The sequence below is a fragment of the Pavona decussata genome, unplaced genomic scaffold, assembly GCF_977016875.1.
Source record: "Pavona decussata unplaced genomic scaffold, jaPavDecu1.1 SCAFFOLD_58, whole genome shotgun sequence".
Taxonomy (NCBI): domain Eukaryota; kingdom Metazoa; phylum Cnidaria; class Anthozoa; order Scleractinia; family Agariciidae; genus Pavona; species Pavona decussata.
Genome location: NW_028145480.1, coordinates 1,024,978 through 1,033,422, shown reverse-complemented (window position 1 = coordinate 1,033,422; position 8,445 = coordinate 1,024,978). Strand labels below are relative to the sequence as shown.

The window sequence follows — 8,445 nt, the reverse complement described above, 5'->3', positions numbered from 1 at the left end:
AAATGAGATTCATTTTTCCACATCTACCCCGTGAATTTAAAAGCAACATCATGTAATTGCACGGAAGTGTTGCTACTTTACTACATGCGTCAATCTGACCAGTGGAACAATTGTGTTACGACCCGTACGAGTCGTACGTGTTGAAAAGGCACTTTCACGACCCCAACAAGTGGTGGAGTATTGGACAACCCTCCAACAATGGACTCAGTCAACTTGGAAGTATACACTGAAGATGATAGCGATGAGGAAGTTAGAATCAAGTTTATCAAGGTGGCCTCGGTGGCCATCATACAAGATGAAGCTTAGAGCAAAAAGGCAAGAAGACAACCTCGATAAAATTCATGGTTAGTCTTGCTATGCACTTTAAGGGGATTAACATTCAGCAAAATAAAAATTTAAAACATAAGCATTGTATTTTTGTTTCTTTCTTTTTTGGTTAATTGGGGAACAACAGACAGACGAATAAAGCATTGTATGTCGTTTAAGTCTGGAAAACTAAAAAATGATGGGAACATGGGAGCTATGTATTTCATGTGGTTTTTGCGTTCTTGCCTATTGTGCCTTTTGTTATCTAGTTTGCAGTAAAAAAAAATTCCACTTGAAAGAAAGGAAACCTCGAAGCCTCTTAGACCAAAAGTTCCAGCTCTTTAGAGAAACGATGTAATATAAATCTTAAAAAGAAAAATGAAGAGAGCGAGTTCGAAAACTTAGCGAGTGTATATGTAATTTTTTGCACGGAATTGATTTCTGCAACTTAAAACTTGCATGTAGATTTCCAACCTCTTCATTTCCTGCTCGAAACAGCGCTATTTTGACTTCAAAAGTGTCGCTGGTGCACGTCACGTCACGTGATGAAGGTGTGTACGGAAGCCCATAAGGAAACACAAATTCTCTGGTAATATACCTCCAAATAACAAGGGGTTACACAACGTACAAAATAAAATGCTCTACAAACTCAGTAAATCCGCACACTGCGAACAAAATATATCCGCCGGCTGGAAACAAAAAAATCAGCACGCTGCAAATAAAAAAGTCCGCACGCTACAAATAAAAAAAAAATCCACACGCTGCAAACAAAATTAATCCGCACGCTGCAAACCAAAAAATATCATGAAACAAAGTCTTAGAACCTTATAGGGTTTTCTTATATACCCAGTGAGCACCAGTGTCACTTTTGGATATGCGATTTCTGCCATCCCCGGGGTAGAAACCCTGAAACCGTTTCAGGCGAGTGGACTTTGGGGTGAAACAACCGCAACTGGTCTGCAAGCAATCGAATACATGTAACATTCAAAGCTGTTAAATGGGGTGAGTGGAAGCCAGTTATTTAGGTGAGCGTATTCTTCATTTCACTTTCCCAGGTGGTGAGTGTTCTCAAAATTGCATGTATGTTTATATGTACAGTCCCGTTTATATTAAGTTGTGATGTACACATAAAAATGACCTAGACATTCAGCTGTTGGTCAACCATCACCCACTCACCCTTGCAACCTGGTGTTCCCCGTTAATTTCCCCCTTTTTTGGTAAAATTCTTTAGCTTGTTTCTTTTATTACATAAATTTCTTATGGGAGATTGTATTTTTCCAAGCTTTCCAACATATCTTAGAAACTAAGTCAGAAATGAAAACATGTTCAATATTCAATGAAATTACTTTACACCGGGAGTCCTGCTTTCTAACAGTGAAAATTGCAACGATTTTAAATAATATAACGTAATTGTGCGAGGAGGGGGGTGATCTCAGGTTGAACTTTAACTTAATTTTGGACGTTCATCTTGTCTCCAATGTACTAATCTCCAGATGTCCAGTTCCACCTTGTTGACAATACCCTACAACAGTTTTGATATTTTGAGTACTTTTTGACAATCTGTTCAAAGAGCCTGTTCGAGTTAATTTAGTGTTATTATACCCTGTAAGTCATGTACCCTTGTTTTTTTTTTTTTGTTGTTGTTGTTTTTTTTATTTCCCTTCAAATGAAGAGTTACAGAGAAATAGTTACAAAACATACATACATACATACATACATACATACATACATACATACATACATACATACATACATACATACATACATACATACATACATACATACATACATACATACATACATATTGTTTTATTTTAAAACGTTGGCCACAAACATCTAAAGGCTGGTTACCGTGTGGAGCTTCTGCAAATAAACAGAACAGACGGTGTGGATTATTCTTATAGGAATTTGAACTACTCAGTCAGCCTTCGCGTGGAAAGCCGGCAGAATCGAGTCACTAATGAACAGGACATCAGTTCACCATTCAAATATAATGCTAACTCATAAGTTGCAATTATGTTCAATAGCTCAGTGAAAGTATTGCTCTCATATCATTTGGTTTTGGGTCCGATACCCGCTAACGCGCTCAAGCAGTTACCGTTTTTGCAACTGCTATTAAAAGTTTCTAGCGTAATACGGCGACTTTCAATGATCTTTTACTCATAAGATGAGCCAGAGTTACCGAAAGATATCATCAGCTAGTTTAATATCTGCAGTCTCACCCCATTGTTCTAAACATTTTAAGGTGGACTCAATTAACGCTAATTAGAAGCGCGGCCACATAAGCTCTGTAAACTGCTTTATTAAATGCCTCAGTTAGTACGTGGGGTGAATTTGATCAATTCTGCCGGCCGTATTTCACTGTACGGTCCTCTAGATTTCCCTTGACTTCAACTAGTTTTTTTCCCGCGCTCTATATTAACCTCAGAGATACCTCGTTTTCTTCATTCTTACTGTAAGTTACGGCTCTTCGTTTTTTTTCCCGCTGATTTATGGGCCAAGCGCGCACAAATTAACGCGAAAATACTCGGTACGGACCTTGAACTCGGTCAGTAAGAGGTATTTATGGTTTTACACCGCGTTTAAATAAATGCTATAGTTGTTGTAGTTGTTGTTGTTAGATGATGATGGTGATAATGATGATGATGATGATGATGATGATGATGATGATGATGATGATGACAGATACCTGAGCTTCGAATAACTTCCCGATAAAGTAATTAATATTGGTAATTGAACTGAGTGGAGTGCAATTTGGTCTGAAATCATACGCGTGATTTCAAAATCAAACGAGCGCGCAGCGCGAGTTTGATTTGAAATCACAAGTATGATTTCAGACCAAAATTGCACGACACGAAGTTCAATTACCACTTAATTACATCCATTTTGAAATCACAGGGTATCATTGTCAATATTAATATTCTATTTGTGTTACTTCCTTTCCATTTGGACGGGCTAAAGAAAGGATGCAATTTAGAGCAAGAAATGGTGCAATTTGGGAATAAATTGCATCATTTTGGACCAATCAGATTCCAAGGATCACCAGTGATTTCAAAATGGATGTAATTAATTTTTAAACAAATTATAAACTTTTGATTAAAAAATTGTGTTTTCTACTTCTCAATCAGCTTTCACCGGACTTGCCCTAGTTTATGCCATCCAGGCTGCGGCGCTACTTCAGTTCGCTGTCAGACAATTATCCGAAGTAGAGAATCTAATGACCTCAGCAGAACGAGTCATATCGTACACCGAGATTGATCCTGAGCCTGGTTACAGAGTGGAACGACCTCCCCCTGGATATTGGCCACCTGAAGGAAACATCATCTTTAAAGAAGTATCACTGACCTATTATCCGGGGGGGCCGGAAGTACTGAAGAAAATCAACCTAAATGTCAAAGGCGGGACAAAAATCGGTGTTACAGGCCGCACAGGTGCAGGGAAGTCATCATTTGTGGCAGCTCTCATGCGCATGCCCGAGGCTAGTGGGGACATAATAGTTGACGGAGTTCGAATAAATGAAATTAGCCTCGGTGAATTTCAACGATCTATTTCCCTTCTTGGCCAAAGTCCAGTCCTTTTCAGTGGATCAGTGAGAAAAAATCTCGACTCTGTGGGTCAGTTTCAAGACACAGATTTGCGGCGAGCTTTGGAAGATGTCCAGTTAAAAGATTTGGTAGATAACATGGAGGGACAGCTTGACTACGAGTTGTTGGAATATGGTGCAAATGTCAGCGTAGGAGGACGACAGTTGCTCTGTTTGGCTCGCGTGTTGCTGCAGCGGAACAAGATAGTTATCTTAGATGAGCCCACTGCGCATGTGGATCCAGAAACAGAACAAACAATATGGAATATTGTGCGTGAGAAACTTATGCATTGTACCGTCATCACCGTGGCTCATCGTTTGAAAACCTTAAAGGACAGTGACATAATTTTGGTTTTAAAGAGTGGGAAGGTCGACGAATTTGAGATTCTTATGCACTGGTAATGAAATAGAGAAGGAAGCACCTTGGGCCAAATAACTCGACTTGATGGTGTTAAAAATATTGAACAATCTTCCTCTCGGAGGTTACTATAAACTATCTGGAAAGTCATTCCTGGATATGACAGGAACTGCTTGCCTTTTTGACTATTCGCTCTTGTGCGCTTCTATGTAGTAAATATTTTTAATCATAATATATATATCCCGCGAAAATGTCTTGTCTTTTTGCACTATTCGTGACACAAGATCCTTAAACTAGGTTGACGCAACGAAGAATATATCCCATATGTTATTATTAAAAATCTCCTTTATTTTAATTTCACGTTTACTCGGCATAGAATTGGAAAAACGTTTTACATCGATGAGACAGGAAGGAGACTAAGCGACCGATCTCGCGAACATCTTCGAGACGTTGAAAGAGAGGACAAAGATGCATGCAAACGTACCAGTGCCTCGACGCTCTTAAAAACACAAATCGGTACCTTTAATCCCTATAAAATAAACCAAAGTTTTTCATTCAACTAATTTATTCTTATTTTCCATGTTACCATGCTCCCAACAATGGCGTAGCTCCACTGTTTACTACATGTATATAAACCACCTACAACCCACGATTCCTTGATTTGCTCTGACTGAGAGCTAAAGTTCGTAACGTTAGCACTCGAAATAATATATTTTATTATATATTTTCTATATATTTTTCTATATTTTCTGTATATTTTTCAATATTTTCTCATGCCTGGTGATGACGTTGATCGGCGAAGCTTGGAATTTTAACTTTTAATTTTAAAAGTAGTTAAAGTCCTCATTCGAATTGCAATATTGTTAGTTTCAGAATGCTACTGAAGGACAACATGCAAAGATACTCAAAATAATAATTTGGTAAAAGCAAACCATCGATTATTTTTTAATTAAGCCGAGAAGAATTCACCCTATATATTAAATAGTAGAATCCTTACAGAGAAGACTTGAGATGGCGGGCATTATGGATTCTGAGCTTTTATTGAAATTTATTGGGTATTTCCCAGACTACCTTTCGGCATTGTCTCGTACGCTTTTAAGCCTTTTTGGACAACCTTTGTCGAAACAGCTGCATACTGCATAGTAAATTCTCTGATCCGTCTTTGTGTCTTTAGTCCTAGCGGCACAACATTCACTTGTACCCTTCACACTCACATTGCTGCAATTACCACCTTAATTACATCCATTTTGAAATCACTGGTGATCCTTGAAATCTGATTAGTCCAAAATGGTGCAATTTATTCCCAAATTGCACCATTTTTTGCTCTAAATCGCATCCTTTCTTTAGCCCATCAAAATGGATATGAAGTAACACAAATAGGATATTAATATTGACAATGATACTCTGTGATTTCAAAATGGATGTAATTAAGTGGTAATTAAACTTCGTGTCGTGCAATTTTTGTCTGAAATCATACTTGTGATTTCAAATCAAACTCGCGCTGCGCGCTCGTTTGATTTTGAAATCACGCGTATGATTTCAGACCAAATTGCACTCCACTCAGTTCAATTACAAATATTAATCACCCACGACTTGCTCCGGTCAAAACTTGGCAACGAAACCACTCACCGTACCAATTGATTTGAACATTTTATGACGTCTAATTTTGAAAGTCAAATTCAATTCTCTAGTTCCCTTTAACGCAAACACTTGGGAAAATATTTTATGAGTTTCTCTGTCTTTCGCAATGACCAGAACTCGTTTTCTTTAGCTGACTGCAACTCTTTAGTTCGACGCGACATAACCAAAATCACGAGCGCGCGCACGCACTGTGTTCCAGGCTCTCGCAGAATGGGAAATTTATCATTATTACGTCATCATACGTAATTAATCAAAGGGAAGCGTAAAACTTTCTTGCAAAGTGCAAAGATGGTTAAGTTCTTGTCACTTTTTGGTGTAGTTTCATAGCAGCACATAAGACGTGGAAGTATTATTATCAACGAAATGCAGTTACTGAAAGATATATGACAGTCCACAAAAGGTAATTTTGCGTTTACTGTTTCGATCGATGGTGAAAAAGCGCGGTCGTGGTCATTGCCGGAATTTCAGTAGAATGCGGTAACTTACTTATTTAAGCTAAAATTTATAGCTTCCAGGGTCTCAATATTATTTTGACAGCAGTAGTCGCCAAATCCTAAATATAAAGTCCTAAGGTGCTTGTTTTGAAGTGATACTAGTATTCTATCTAGTCTCATCTATTAGGCTTTTAAAACTTGTTTTGGTGTCTCATTTATAGTGGTTTAAATTTGTACATTAGTTTAATTTAGTATCATCTTATAGGTACAAGTGTTGAATCAGCCATAACAGCTTAACACGTGATCTTCGAGCGGGAAATCTAAAAAGCAATTTTGCAAAGGCAACATCGCTTGAGAATGGAGAAGACCAGAAAACTTTATTAACTTGTCTTTATAACATTGAGGGCATAACTGTTGAATGCTGCTTGCTGGAAACAGAGGGCATTGTTTTCCGTTTATTTTCCTTTCACCGAGGGCAAAATTACTTCTGACTAAAAATTTCCACATTATACTGGCATAATTTCGAGCATAATAGTGAGGCAAAAGAATCAAGCATTGTGCTGGAATAATAGTGCAAAGTTTCTTCGACTCTGTGTCTTTTATAAAAATTTTGCCAAAACCCGGCATAGAATTCTCACACAAGACACCTGCCTGGGTATCACAGTTTACAAATTAGCAGAAACATGACTTACTGGTTGAGGCCTCGCTAATGCTACCAAAAATGATATCATTTTATTCTGCCCTGTTTCCATTTACACTTGTAATCAACATAAACCTGTCTACCGGTCTACTATGGGCCACTCTCTATTTTATTTATTTTTATGTTAATTATAACAGAGTAAAATAATGCGGACAACCCTACTTCTGACTGGTTGAGTCGCGAAAATACTTGCTCCTGATTGGTTTTCCTGATTGGCTGAGCACGCCATTTCTACATTTAGTTGGTTTCTTCATTTTGTGCCGCGACAACAACGACTTCCTTCACGCTCTATGACTTTTTAAAGGCCCACATTCACCCAAGATGTATCGCACGCTGAGGAACAGTTTTCATATATGAAAACCCCCCCATTTTATTTGAGCGGGAGTCGAGTGAGAAAGCATTAAGCGATCACGAATATTCTTTACCTCCAGCACAAGTCGTAGAGGAAACCCGCATGAACCGCTTGAGTTCGCACAGCCAATAAGATCACGCGTTTGGACAATACAGCATTTCAAAACAAAAACAAACGACCGCAAATGACTCTTGGGTGAAGGTGGGCCTTTAATCGGGATTGTTTTTGCCAAAAATGTTTGGAAATCAGGTGCTACAGCTGCAAAGGACATTCCTAAAGGTAAACTTTTGTTTCTTACAAGAAACAACAAAAGATTATTTGTGGCAAAAGCTAAAAACTTGATCGGATTTTTTTGGTTGAAAAACTGAAATCAGTCATGGCCGCGACCAAGTGCTTTCACCTTGCTATGACTTCTTTCAACGAACGATAACCGAAAAATAATTATAGTGCCCTTTTGATGGGAGGAAGGAGCAGGACAAATTCATTGAAAGAAATTTCTCTGCAAGTTCCTTCTTTGGACCCACGGTTTGCTATTTTCATCGCGTATTTTCAAAGTTTTCACAATCAACTTTTCTCGTTCTGTCTGCTTTGTACTCTAAGAAATAGGTGAATTGAGTTTGTTTTGCTTACGGGTGTGTTTTTACTCCGGGCCGGGGCTGACTGTTTTGCGAAGTGTCTCGATGGTTTTAACAACATTTTGTTTTATTTTATACATTTTATACACACGTAATCGCAATGGTTCTTTGCAGAATTAAGGGTTACTTTTCACTTGTATTTTCAAAGTTTTCTTAAATTGCCCGAGTCGCGCAATTTGAATTGATATCAACAGTCCTTAAGAACAGTGGTTTCTCGGACTATTTCGAGAAGTGCAGAACGCATGCGCATTAACAAAAAGAGGCACCGCCCTTTAAAATCTGCTGCTAATGCGAAAACCACCCTGCTATGTAATATCTGACATCTGGCTATCTTGAGCTCTCGCTTTCTTGGAATGATATTTTTTGTTTCCTTCGAGTGTTGGCCATAGCACGATTCTACTATATCACGTTTCGTTTTACGTTTTATTTCGACAGA

At 38.2% G+C, this 8,445-nt stretch overlaps 1 pseudogene; it reads left to right on the top strand.

The window, feature by feature from the left end:
• The first annotated feature begins 241 nt into the window (after nucleotides 1–241).
• On the top strand, nucleotides 242–4,291 carry LOC146479522 (ATP-binding cassette sub-family C member 4 pseudogene; annotated as a pseudogene).
• Nucleotides 4,292–8,445: the final 4,154 nt, after the last annotated feature.